Source organism: Canis lupus, chromosome 1, assembly GCF_003254725.2.
Source record: "Canis lupus dingo isolate Sandy chromosome 1, ASM325472v2, whole genome shotgun sequence".
NCBI lineage: Eukaryota > Metazoa > Chordata > Mammalia > Carnivora > Canidae > Canis > Canis lupus.
Window position 1 is genome coordinate 108,115,293 of NC_064243.1, and position 14,850 is coordinate 108,130,142.

Genomic DNA, 14,850 nt, shown 5'->3' on the forward strand with positions numbered 1-14,850 from the left:
ACTCCCGGACCCGCTGATTGCAGCTGTTTCCCTGCTCTGATGCCTGAGAGCTCTGCCCCACTCAGGCACCTCTGGTCTTCCTGTGATCCTGAGGATCCTGAGACCACCCTGTCCCATCTAAGACTCGGCCCCTGCTCTGCTGCCCGAGCACCTTTCAGGCAGGGATGTCCCTCACCAGAGTAGGCTTCTAAAATTTCCAATTGTGCACTCCGCTGCTCTATCATTTTCTGGTAGCCAGCTGATGGAGGAGGCTCCCTCCCCTCCAATGTTTATCTTCCCCCATATTGTCCTATTGCCTCCGATGCACTTCTCTGCACCTCCCACTTTGTAGAAAATGTGGAGGCCTAGAAAAATCAAGGCCATTCCACCTAAAGTTTAGCATTAGCACAAGTACAGCCATCTTAGGCCCCTGTGAATAAGAGCTGAACTTTACAGGAAAAACCGCAGAATGTCCTCAGCAGAGAATCCCCTATCAGAAAGACAACAGAGCCCACGCCCGTGGTAGAAAGTCCCATATTAGAATGAGAGCAGAGCTCAATGCCCTTGAAAGCCCCATATCAGAATGTAAACAGAACTTGAGAAATTCCTCCACCTCTTCTGAAAATCCCCTAGACCAGCCTATAAAAAACCCAGCTGTAACCCACTTCAGGGTCCAAGTCCCTGCCCCTCTGTGTCGGCTATACTTGGACCCAAGCTCGAGCTTGCAAATAAACCCTCCGTGTGCTTGCTTCGGTGTTGGCTCCTTGGTGGTTTCTCGAATACGTAATCTTGGGCACAACAGAAAATGAGCACTTTTCTCTGTAGTTTACTTAGAGCTCCAGTTGAGTTCGTGGGTGTTCAGAATGATTTAATAGCTATATAGCTGAATTCCTAGGATCTGAGGAAACTAAGGTCTCCTACTCCTCTGCTATCTTGGAATCTCTTCCTGTATCCTAATACCTTAACCTCAAGAAGATCTGAAGAGAGTAGGAATATCCATACGAAATGGTTTTCTTAAGGCAGGTTGAAAGAAATTCCTATTTCATCCATTGACACATTTCTTTTCTCTGTGTTTATGATTGACAGGGTCCAGGGTGACCAGTTCTCCTGAGTAATGTGAGAAGCAATTCCAGTCAACGTTATATCTGAGGTGTCACCTGCTAACAATTAAGCCAGGAAGGCTTACAGAAACTCTCTTTTGAGGACTTTCATGACATTCACAAGTTGTTTTTTTTTTATTTTAATATTCTGTGTCTTTAGCGTTTTATCTATTGCTATTTTTTTAAAGATTTATTTATTCATTCATGACACACACACACACACAGATGCAGAGACACAGGCTGAGGGAGAAGTAGGCTCCTCGCAGGGAGCCCAGTTCAGAACTCGATCCCAGATCCAGGATCATAATCTGAGCCAAAGGCAGGCACCCAACCGCTGAGCCACCCAGGCGTCCCATCTATTGCTATTTATACTGGAATGATGAAGTCCTCTTGATGGAGTACAGGTCAGAAGTGGAAGCAAATGCAAGTGCTGGCAAGAAACCCATTTGCCTCTGGTGTATTGGCTGGTACCAGGAATGGGTACATTGGGCTTTCATGGAACAGCTCCATGAAACACAGAGATGGAGTATGCATTACTGGTCTCCACAGAAGCTGTAAGAGGGAAAAGGAGGAACATTCAGCTGATTCTGAGAGAGACCCTCCTGGCTAAGCATGTCACAAAAATAAGCAGGTCCTGCCATCAGATCCTCCCATTTTATACCCATCCCAGCTGCCTTTGGATCAGTGTTTGCATGACGTAACTATTGCTATCCTTTGACTTTGAACCTCGTTATTTCATTATATTTGAAGTGAGCTCATGGGAGACAGAATACAGTTGGGTCAGTTTTTTGTTGTTGTTGTTGTTTAAGCTTCTATTTACTTATTCATGAGAGACACAGAGAGAGAGAGTGGCAGGGACACAGGCAGAGGGAGAAGCAGGCTCCATGCAGGGAGCCCGACGTGGGACTCAATCCCGGGTCTCCAGGATCACGCCCTGGGCTGAAGGTGGCACTAAACCACTGGGCCACCAGGGCTGCCCTGTTTTTGTTTTCTTAGCCCACTTTGACAATCTGCTTTAAGTGGTGTGTTCAGCCATTTACATTTAACATAATTCTCGAAAGATTAGGATTTAGCCTAGGTCAGCCATTTTAGTACTTGTTTTCTGTTTCTTCCCTTTGTGCTGTATGCCTGTCTTTCCTTTCTTGGCTTTTCCATGGGTTACTTGAAGAGTTTTTAGCATTCCACCTTAATTTATCTACTGTGTTTTCCACAATATGTGGTTGTGTATTTTTTAGTGATTGAGTTACAGATAAAAGGATACACACTGAATGCATTAGTGTTACTATCCATACTGTACTAATTATAGTGGAATCTAGAAACCTTAGCACCATTTTGGCCATGGTACCTTCTATGACTGGGTTGTTTTGAGACTATGTCTCTCTATATAATAAGGTCCCAAAAGGAAAAATGTTTTATATGTTTTTTACTTTCTTTTGTTTTTGTCTTTCTTTTGTTTTTAAGATTTTATTTCTTTATTTTAGAAAGAGATACAGAAAGCATAAACGGGTGGAGGGGCCAAAGGGGAGGGAGAGAGAGTCTCAAGCAGCCTCAGCGCTGAGCTCAGAGCTTGTGGCAGGGCTCGATCTCATCATCCTGAGATCATGAACTGAGCTGAAATCAAGAGTTGGATGCTTGACTGAGCCACTCATGCATCCCTGGTTTTTACACTCAATTGCTGAATATATTTTAAGAGCCCATGAGGAGTATTATTTACGATATATGCCCATATATTTACCATTTCTGATGCTCTAAAATTTTTTAAAAGATTTTATTTATTCATGAGATACAGAGAGAGAGAGACAGACAGAGACACAGGCAGAGGGAGAAGCAGGCTCCACGCAGGGAGCCCGATGCAAGACTTGATCCCGGAACTCCAGGATCATGCCCTGGGCTGAAGGCAGGCGCTAAACTGCTGAGCCACACAGGGATCCCCTGATGCTCTAAAATTTTTAAAAATATTTTATTTTTTTGACAGAGAGTGTGAGATAGCACAAGCAGGGGGAGGAGCAGGCAGAAGGAGAGGAAGAAGCAGGTTCCCCACCAAGCAGGGAGCCTGACATGGGGCTTGATCTAGGACCCTGAGATCAGGACCAGAGCCAAAGGCAGATACTTAACCCACTGAGCTACCTAGGTACCCCTGCTTTCTGTTTCCATGGGATGTGATTTTTGTTTTTTTGCTCATAGGTCAAATTTGTATTGCGTTCACGTGGAACTCATTGCTCTTCATGGTACGTATGTACACCTTCTTGACTCCGTCTCCCCTGAAAAAGCCCACAGACTTCATTTTCATACACCTGACATTAGTCAATGTCTTCATTCACCATCATGTTCAGGTTGATTCCAAATGTCATGTCATCATTTGGAATGAGTAATTTCCCAGACGATGTTGAGTGTAAGGCAATGTTGTACACATACAGAGTCTCTCAGCATCTTCCCATCAGTATGACCTCTCTCCTGAGTGCCTTACAGGCCATCACTATCAGTTCCAGTAATTCTAGATGGGTGTGGCTGAAATCTAAAATCTCTACATGCAGGGCACCTGGGTGGCTCAGTGGCTGAGCATCCGCTTTTGGCTAAGGTTGTGCTCCTGGGGTCCTAGGATGGAGTTCCACATCAGGCTCCCACAGGGAGCCTGCTTCTTCCTCTGCCTATGTCTCTGCCTCTCTCTCTGTGTTTCTCATGAATAAAATCTTTAAAAAAAAATCTCTACATGCAATTTCCCCTCTTTCCTTTCTTTCTGGATCAAAACATGCTCATATATATCCAAATCATTGGAAGCTTACAAGCCAATACCAATTTCAGTACTGTTGGGTTTGGACATTATCAAGGATACTGTCAAACTAAGCAGAATAAACCTCACTATCCAATGGCATTAATAAGTGTCATGGTGATTTGAGATCTGCTGTTGTGGTCCTCATGGTGTGGTCCGGCATCCATATGGTGAATCTCTTGTGCAGACACCACAAGAGAGCCCAGCATGTTCACAGCCCCAGCCTCTCTTCCCAGCCACCTCCTGAAATCAAAGCCACCCACAGTGCACTTTTGCTGGTAAGTTGCTTTGTGTTCTTTTACTGTTCAGGCAACTGCCTTACCATCTATTTGACTTCTGGACCTGAGGAAAACCCAAGACTGGAGAGAATTGCTGGAAGTATTTCATCATGCTACCTAACCATCTGCCCTCTTGTGCTAATGGAAAGTAATAAAATTATTTCCAAATTTATTTCTGCCCTTTCAAAGGTGAGAATTACCTCTTCTCAAAGAGCATTCAGTGACTCACCTGATACCCCACCACTTCTTTCCAATGCAGAGGAATCTACATTATCATTTATCTGAGGAAACAAATGCCATGACATCAGAAATGTTTTTAGTTTAATTTTGAATTGTTATTTTTTAAATGATTATACTTTGGGAAAGCATTATCAATACTTAGCTAGTCTGATAAATTATTTCAAGGTATTGGATGAACCTGCAGAAGTGTACATGCAATATGTAGCCTTGTATTGATTATAAAATTATGCAAAGCAATGTAGGATGTATTTTCATAGGAAAATGTACATATTGGCAAGACTGAAGGAAAACATAAAAATGAGACATATAATTCAGGATAGTGGTCACTTGTGTTACATTTTAAAGATCTGATTGGCTTTATTGAATGATTTGTGAATCTGGCAGCAATCTATCCAGCAAAAAAAAAAAAAAAAAAAAGGAGCTCAAAAGGGCTACAGAAAGGAAATGGTTTCAAAGTGAGGAAAGGCAGGTGATTATTAGCCATGGATGCATTGTTTTAGGCAAGGTTGTCCTTCTAAGGGAAATGGGGTCTATTGGTGGACTGGTCACTTCCTTGTGATTACTGGCCAGGACACCCACGTTGGCTGGCTAAAATTCATATTTCTGGGAGAAGCTCAAGCTAGAGTTAGGTTAGGTGTTAAGTCTTGGTGGGGTTTAGTCTAAGTGACTCCATTGGAGCCTACTGTCTCCTTTGTAATGCTCTATGGGCTATGGGAAGAGTACACCTAGGGCCTTGTCAGCATTTGTAATGTTTTAAATCCTAAACAGTTCTGGGATGTAGGTTATTGCTTGATTGTTTATATGTTTTTAAAAAGATTTTATTTATTCTTTGAGAGAGAGAGAGAACAAGCAGGGGGAACACCAGAGGGAGAGGAAGAAACAGATTTCATGCAGAGCCGGGAGCACAACGCAGGGCTCAAACCCAAGACCCTGAGATCATGATCTGAGCTGAAGGCAGATGGTTAACTGACTGAGCCACCCAGGTGCCCTTATATGAATTTTTAACTTTGAAATATTTTGTGCTGGTTTTAAGAGAATCAAGTCATATTTCATTTATATTTTCTCCAGCTTCATTCAGGTATAATTGACAAAATTGTATATATTTAAAGTGTACAACATAATGATTGCTATACATGTATCTTGTGAAGTGATTGTTAAATTGGGTTAATTAACAATTTATCTCACATTTTGTGTGCATGTGTGTGTGCGTGTGCAGTGAGAATGGGTTTGAACAACTTTCAAGTCTATAATACAGTATTATTAACTGTAGTCGCCATATTGTACATTACATCCCCAAAACTTATTCATCTTCTAACTGAAGGTTTTTACCCTTTGTCCTGAATTTCCCCAAGTCCCCCATCACCAGCAATTAGTAATGACCATTCTACTCTGTTTCTGAATTGGACTTTTTTTCTCTTTTTGGTTCCACATGAAAGGGAGATCCTACAGTATTTGCCTTTCTCTGTCTGACTTATTTCACTTAGTATAAGCGCTTCCCTCTCCCTATCATCCATGTTGTCACAGGTGGCAGGATTTCCTCCTTTCTCGGGGCTGAATAATATTCTATTGCATGTATACCACTTTTCTTTGTCCATTCATCCACCTGCGGACACTGGATTGTTTTGGAAAAGAAGCAGTGTGTCTTAACCTGAGTCATTTGCCCACATGACAGCAAACCAAGACTTAATTGAGGGTTCAAAATCTCTCAAAAATGTCACCTTGAAACAGTCAATCTGAAATTCCATGATCACCACTGGCAAAGTCATCTGCATGATAAGACCCTTGCCATTCCTTCTTCCCTAAGGATGAGTTGGCCTAGAGCATTTGTCTTTACTTTCTTTTTAAAGATTTATTTATTTATTCAAGAGAGAAAGATTGAGAGAGCAGGGGGAGGGGCAGAGAGTAAGAGTGAATCTTAAGCAGGCTCCATGCCCAGCACGATGGGGCTCGATCCCAGGACCTTGATATCATGACCTGAGCCAAAATCCAGAATCAGACGCTTCACCGGCTGAGCCACCCAGGTGCCCCTTTCTTTTCTTTTGCTAATAATTTTCTTACCCTGGTCTCCCTGTGCCTATAAAACCTTCCATTTTTTTAATTTTTTTTAATTTTTTTATTTTTTTAATTTTTATTTATTTATGATAGTCACAGAGAGAGAGAGAGAGAGAGGCAGAGACATAGTCAGAGGGAGAAGCAGGCTCCATGCACCGGGAGCCCGATGTGGGATTCGATCCCGGGTCTCTAGGATCGCGCCCTGGGCCAAAGGCAGGCGCCAAACCGCTGCGCCACCCAGGGATCCCAAAACCTTCCATTTTAATACCACTCCTCTGAGCCCCTTTAATACCACTCCTCTGTCTCTACTAGAAGAGATGCTGTCTGATTCATGAATCTTTGAATAAAGCCCATTAGTTGAGTTTTGTTCTTGAACGAGGTAGCTTCCATGTCTTGGTTAAAGTGAATAATGTGTCATGAACTTGGGGGTGCAGGTTGCAATTTGAGAGGCTGATTTCATTTCCTTCAGATATGTATGTAGAAGTGGGGTTGCTGGATATTCTTTTTTTAAATAATAAATTTATTTTTTATTGGTGTTCAATTTACCAACATACAGAATAACACCCAGTACTCATCCCATCAAGTGCCCTCCTCAGTGCCCGTCACCCATTCACCCCCACCCCCCGCCCTCCTCCCCTTCCACCACCCCTAGTTCGTTTCCCAGAGTTAGGAGTCTTTATGTTCTGTCTCCCTTTCTGATATTTTCCACACATTTCTTCTCCCTTCCCTTATATTCCCTTTCACTATTATTTATATTCCCCAAATGAATGAGAACATACACTGTTTGTCCTTCTCCGATTGACTTACTTCACTCGGCATAATACCCTCCAGTTCCATCCACATTGAAGCAAATGGTGGGTATTTGTCGTTTCTAATGGCTGAGGAATATTCCATTGTATACATAAACCACATCTTCTTTATCCATTCATCTTTCGATGGACACTGAGGCTCCTTCCACAGTTTGGCTATTGTGGACATTGCTGCTAGAAATATCGGGGTGCAGGTGTCCGGGCGTTTCATTGCATCTGAATCTTTGGGGTAAATCCAGGTCTATTTTTAACTCTTTGAGGAACCTCCACACAGTTTTCCAGAGTGACTGCACCAGTTCACATTCCCACCAACAGTGTAAGAGGGTTCCCTTTTCTCCGCATCCTCTCCAACATTTGTGGTTTCCTGCCTTGTTAATTTTCCCCATTCTCACTGGTGTGAGGTGGTATCTCATTGTGGTGGATATTCTGAGGAAGCTCCATACCGGCTTCATAGGGGGTGGTACCGACTTTCGTTCTTTCTTTTTTTTTTTTTTTTAATTTTTATTTGTTTATGATAGTCACAGAGAGAGAGAGAGAGAGAGAGAGAGAGAGAGGCAGAGACATAGGCAGGCTCCATGCACCCAGAGCCCGACGTGGGATTCGATCCCGGGTCTCCAGGATCGCGCCCTGCGCCAAAGGCAGGCGCCAAACCGCTGCGCCACCCAGGGATCCCCGACTTTCGTTCTTTCTAACAGTGCTTGAGGGTTTCCTTTTCCCCACCGCCTCACCAACAGCTTTGAAAATGCCATTCTAACAGTTGTAAAGTGACATTTTATTGTGGTTTTGATTTGCATTTCTTTGATTTAGTGAAAGCCATTGACAGGTGGCTTTTCTTTTGATAATACAAATGCCTCACTTAAGCTTTGCTTGCCAAGGCCTTCACTTCCAAGACAAACACAGCCATCCCAATAAACACATTGCGGGGGGGTTGGGGGGGGTAGGGGTGTGTGTGTGGGGTGCTGGGTGGCTTAGTCACCCGCTTAGCTAAGCGGCTGCCTTTGGCTCAGGTTCTGATGCTGGGGTCCTGGGATGGAGCCCCACATCGGGCTCTCTGCTCAGCAGTGAGTCTGCTTCTCTCTCATTCTCTCTCAGACCCTTCCCCCTGCTCAGGCTCTCTCTCTCTCTGTTTCAAATAAATAAATAAAATCTTAAAAAAAAAATACTGCCAGCCACACAGTAGATAAAGAGCCAGCTTGCCCCCCCACCCCTCCACTCTAGTTTCTAGGCTCCGTGCTTCAGGCTTCTCTGTTACAGAGATCTTGGGTGGTTTCTTAAATTTTTTTTTTTTTTTTAATTTTTAAAATTTATTTATGATAGTCACAGAGAGAGAGAGAGAGAGAGAGAGAGAGAGAGAGAGAGGCAGAGACACAGGCAGAGGGAGAAGCAGGCTCCATGGACCAGGAGCCTGACATGGGATTTGATCCCAGGTCTCCAGGATCGCGACCTGGGCCAAAGGCAGGCGCCAAACTGCTGCGCCACCCAGGGATCCCTCTTGGGTGGTTTCAATATCTGTTTGGGCTGCTGTTCTTTTCTTTTCCCATGCTTTAAATTCCTGCTTTTATATTTACTCATTCATTCATTCTAGTAATCTCCACACCCAATGTGGGGCTCAAACTCACAACCCAGAGATCAAAAGTCACATACTCTTCCGATTGGACCAGCCAGGTGTGCCTGCTTTTATGTTGTTTTTTTTTTTTTTAAGATTTTACTTATTTATTCGTGATAGACAGACAGAGAGAGAGAGAGAGAGAGAGGCAGAGACACAGGCAGAGGGAGAAGCAGGCTCCACGCCGGGAGCCCGACGTGGGACTCGATCCTGGGACTCCAGGATTGCGCCCTGGGCCAAAGGCAGGCGCCAAACCGCTGAGCCACCCAGGGATCCCTGCTTTTATGTTTTAAACACAGAATAAAAAGTAAGCCTGCAAAAGCCTTATGCCTCCACTCTCTTTGCCAATTAAAGCAGAACTCCAGGCCTGTGCACTCTCTTTCTCCCTGCATTCAAACTATAAAAAAGATAAAGCTGGTTTGCTATGTTAAAATTAAAAACTTTTCTTCAAACTGATGTGCACATGAACTACTAAAAATTAATAACAAAAGGGCAGAAGACCTAACTGGAAAGAAGCCAAAAGGCTTGACTGGACACCTCGATTATGAGACATGTAGTCAATAAATATATGGTAGAGTCCCCATCTCATCAATAGTCAGGTTAAAAGAAATTAAGCTGAAAATGAAATCCCACTACAATACAAGTCAATTTGGCAAACACATGTAACTATAAAAAATATAAAATTGTGGGGTGCCTAGGTGGTTTAGTCGATTAAGCATCTGCCTTTGGCTCAGGTCATGATCCTGGGGTCTTGGGATTGAGCCCCAAATCGAGCTCTCTGCTCAGTGGGGAGTCTGCTTCTCCCTTTCCCTCTTTCCTAAAAGAAATAAAATCCAGGTACTTTTAAGAGGAGGGAATGTGTGCTGTGTGGACAACCAGGACATATCCACAACCAAATTCCAGGTGGGAAGAGTGTGTCTGTCTCTATCCACCAAATGTAAATTTCATAACAAGAGAATAAGACCTGGTTTTATTCATTGCTGGAACCTCAAGCCACAGAACATAGTAGGCACTCAAAAAATACTAGTAAATAAACAAAAGAAAGAATGAATCCTACTGACTACTCCCTAGGAAAAAACAAAGCTCAGACTCAGTTTTTCTTTTTCCCATTCTTCCTTCCAACCTTGTATTTGGGGAGTGCGTCATTTGGACTGATATTGCTTCTCAAGGCTCCTGCATCCTGTGAACATGGGTGACAAGCACAGTTTTTTTTTTTTTTTAACATAGTTGTTGCTGTGAGGAATAAGTGAGATGTGCACACCAGGCTTCAGCAGAACACTGGACACGTGTGGTGTTCAGTAAGCAACAGCACCAGTGAGGAGCGTTGACATGGGACTTTCCAGCCAATGACTGTCACGCCCCTCTATGGACCTGCCCATATTGGGGACACAGAGGTGAGTAAGTGGTAGTTCCTCTGGGAGTGCACAGCCTGGTGTATGTGCCAGACATGCACACAATTGAAACACCAGGAAGTCACGCCCTGTCATGGACTTTTGATACATGACAGACTAACGGAGCAGAGCAAGGAATTTCCCTAGCCACGACACTAAAGCTGAAAGATATGAGTGTGTCCAGGAAAGGAGGGTGAGAAGGGGAATTCTATTTTTTTAAAGATTTATTTATTTATTTATCCATGGGAGACATAGACTGAGAGAGAGAGGCAGAGACAGAGGCAGAGGGAGAAGCAGGCTCCCTGCAGGGAGCCCAATGTGGGACTTGATCCCGGATCACGAAAGGCAGGCACCCAACTGCTGAGCCACCCAGGCATCCTGAGAAGGGGAATTCTAGACACAAAAAGCAGCATGTCCATGTGACCAGAATTAACAATAAGAAAACGAAAGGGCATGTCAAACTCATTTCTTATTTTGTAACCAAACCTGCCTCCCTGAAATTTGCCCAACACTGGTTCTTTCTCTCACTCTCCTACCCCCCTCTCCTCCTCCCTCTTCTTTTCCTTCCGCTCTCTCCCTCTCTCACTGCATAACATTCTCAATCTTATATCCTGAGGAAATGACCTAGGGTGATGTACATGTGCTGTATCTGATTGGGGTGTTGGTCACACAGGTGATTATACTGGTCAAAACTTGTTGTACTACACATTGAACATTGGTGCATTTTACTCTACACAGCTTTAAAAAACCAAAAGCAAGCAAGCAAGCAACGAGCCATCAACGAAAAATAAAAAGTGAATGTAGAATGGAAGTCAGAAATCAAGAGTGATCCAAGCGGAAGAGGATCACGCTCCCTTCCTTTCGGTGTCTATACCTCTATAAATGGATTCGTCATTACCTGATTATGCTAGATCAAGCTCACCAGTACAGAGCATCCATACCAGTGCCCCAATGGTTTCTAATATTTACCCAGTGCCTATGTGAGAAGCATGATGCTCTACTCACTAACTTTGTGGACTGGAGCAAATTAGTTCACTTCTCTAAATCCAGTACAACATAGGAGAGGTAATAAAAACTACCCTGCCCGGGTTAAATGCGCTGATGTCATTAGTGCTAATGTTATCCCCATTCAATGGATTCTAAAACTGAGATACAAAGAGGCCGGGTAACTTGTCTAAGGTTACGGCTATAAACAGTAGAGCTTGGGTTAATACTAAGTCAACCCGACCGTAAAGTTCAGTCTTATTCACTGGATGAGATTGATTGAATACATCTATCACTCTCTCCCCTCCCATCCCTCCATCCCTGAATGCAGGAGCCCACTGTGCCCATCCTAGTCCCCATGACCTCTGTCCTCCCCCTGGACCTCAGTCCCCTAGGATCTTTCTAGGATGGATAGATTCCATGTCTTCAAGGACCCTCTGGAGGCTTGAAGGTAAGAATTCACATTTACCAGGCTGATATCATGGGTATGGGTCTGGTGTCTAAAGATCTGAATTCTGGTTCAATCACACACCAAAACACAATCACACATCAAAACACCTTACATGGTTCCAATCTCCACAATCCTCACTTAGCTCATCTACACAATGGGATGTAACTAGGCGCTGTTTTCCCAGAACTATCAAGACCCAGAACTGAGAAGGAAAAAAACCCAACATCAACCTCCCAGTGTAAGGTTGAAGAATCACCAGCAGTCCGGTCAGGTCTCCTGGTCCTGGCGTGGCCTCCCTAAGAGCACAAGTTCAGCAGAATCTCTGCCACAACATTCCCACCTCCCAATTTCAGGAGGACTGACCCGAAGAACACTGCCTTTTTGGAGAGAAATTCATGATGATCTGCTTGCCCCTCCCCTAAACCCTAATGAAGAGAAAGAACCCCAGACGCTCAACCTCTGAGCCACCCAGGTGTCCCTGGGCCGGTCTTTCTAGAGACTGGTGCAGGTCATGGAGCTGTCGGTACATAAAAAACCGGAACACTGTGACAGCACCAGCCCAAGGTGAGCAGAGATGTTGCTGGCGATGTTAATTAACGGGTAACTGGGGTCTAGTTTCAGGAGCTGCTCTAAGTGCTTCTCATACAAGAACCCATTTCTCCCTCAGTGCAACCTGCTGGAGGAAGCAGGATTATTACCCATTTGATAGAAGATGAAAATGAGGCACAGAATGATTAAGTAAGTTTGCCAGTGTCACAAGGCGTGAGAGGCAGAGCTGGGACCTGAACCTAGACGGTCTGCCTTGAGAGCTGGGGTTAGAGGATATCCCAGAGCTCCCCCTGCCCTAGGCATGGGGGGCAGGCTTATCTTTTTCCAAGATCTTCCCAGGGGGTTGAGGGGGACAGATATTCCCACATCCTCCACCACCAACTATGCCTGTCCTCTCCATCCCCTCAGTGCTGAACCCACCTGGTGCATGTCCTTGCCCAGCCTCCTCCCTGGCCTCCCCACCTCCGGTGTCTTGTCTTCAGTGCATCTTCCATGGGGCCCTAGAGGAGTCTCTCTATCCCCCAGTGCTGTCCCTGCCCCTTTCCCACTCACGTTCCTCCCATGGCTCCCCAACTCTCCCAGGAGAAAACCCCGAGCTCCCAAACCTGGCCTTCGAAGCCTTTCACAGAACAGCCTCTGGAACTGAACTCATTTCCTCATTTCAGTTCCCTCTCGCCAGGTAGCTCAACCACCTGGCAGCACCAGCATCTCCCTCCAGAGCCTGCTGGTCCCTCACACGCATGACATGTTCACTGCTCTTGGAGTCTTCCTGCAAACCCAGTCCACCTCCAAGGGTCCTCATCCATGGACAGCCTCATGGTTCACTCAGTACCTGCCCAGGTCCCCTGGGAGGTTCTCATCCCTCCCTTCCTCCTCCTCACCGCCCCTCTCCCACTTGTCAGTCCCCAAACCCCATCCCTCAACCCCAATCCTCTTGCGTTTTCTTTCTGCCTTGTATCCTCCCCTGTGTCCCCAGGGCCCCTGCCCCAGCTCAGATCTCTTCTCCCTCTGGATCTCACTCCAGCCTCCTTTCTGGCCTCCTTGCCTCCAGTCTCCCCACTCTAGTCCAACTCCCACACGAGACCCATTCTTCACCCAGGGCTGATCTTGTCCGGTCTCTCGCATCAGCCCCCCTTGCTATGCCCCTTGCACATTCTCCAGTGTAACTCTCCATGTATTTGCCTGTGGTCCTTACATTCCAATGGCAGCCTCTCCTTCTGAGTAGGTCCTTAACTCTTCGGCCAGTTAGCACTTGCACCTGTTGTTCCTCCATCCATATAGAAATAACCTTTCTCAGCCTCAGTCGGACTCCCACTCCTGCTTCAAGGCGCACACACTCACCCGGACCCTCCTTACTCAGACACGCAGAGGTCACCCCCAAGCCTGCCCTAATCTCCCCCATACAAACGATGCCCTCTCCCACCCAATTCCATCCCCGTCCCCCGACTCTCAATGGTCCCGCCCACCCCTACCTCCCGCCTCTCGACCCGGAGGACTAGCCTATCCAGAGGCCCCGCCTTCTTTGCTCGACTGAGCTCCTCCGCCCTGCCCTTCAAGCTAGGTTTCCTGAAGGCCTCCCCTCTTCCAATCATTTGGACCCCTTTAGCCCGCCCTCCCCCGCAGCATTTACCCCCGGATCTCCGCGACAATGGTCCCGCCCGCCGAAACGGACCTGTCGTCCCCAGGCCCAATCCCCCCACCCCTCTGCTGGAAACTTGGTGCGTCCCGGAGTGGCAGAAGGGAACGGGAGTCGGGCGAGACCATTACCGACGGGGGGGGGAGGGCGGAAAGGGAGTCCCTCTTCTCCTAGGGTCGGACGGGACCGCTGGCTCCCTTGGTGCCTTTCAGATCCGACCAGTGTCTCCCCAGACTCTGCCACCTCCCTGTCGCTGCCCCCGCCCCATTAGGGCTGTGATCTTCACCCTTCCCGCCTGGTGCCCCCCGGTTCCCGGGAGTCTGGGTTCACCGGGGATCTCACGGCAGCGGCGCTTCCTACCACCCCAATGCGCATGCGCCGCACATTTCCGGGGGCCCGGCTTTTCTTTATCCTGATGTGGATCCGGGCTGACAAATACTGGGAGACCCTCCCCCTGCAGCAACGCCAAACGTCAACCTACATCTTCAGTCTTTCAAAAAGAAAACAGTTATATAATAACCAATTATTGATGCGCTTCGCGTGCACTAGACAGTATAAGCACATTATTTTCAATTCTGCAGCCGGCCTTGGGGAGTTGGTATTATCCCCATTTTCCACGCGAAGACACTAAGGTTCAGAGATGGGGAGCCTCAGCAAGTGCTAGGACAGCGCAGGACGGACGCCAGTCGTGTATGACACCATCCATACTCGCTGCGATTGGAAGTTTAGGGACATATAATGGGGCGCCTGTGTGGCTCAGTTCGTTAAGCGCCCAACTCTTGATTTCAGCTCAGGTTATGATGTCAGAGTCGTGAGATCAAGTCCCGTGTAGGGCTGCTTAAGATTCTCTCTCTCCGTCTCCCTCTGCCATGCTCTCTCAAGGGATGGATGGTCGTGCAGGGGTGAATGTTTGGGTTGGGGAGGATTGTTCCGTGTCCTTTGGCAAGTCACTGAATCTCTCCAACTTAATTTCCACAGCAGGAAAATGGGCACCATGCCCACCTC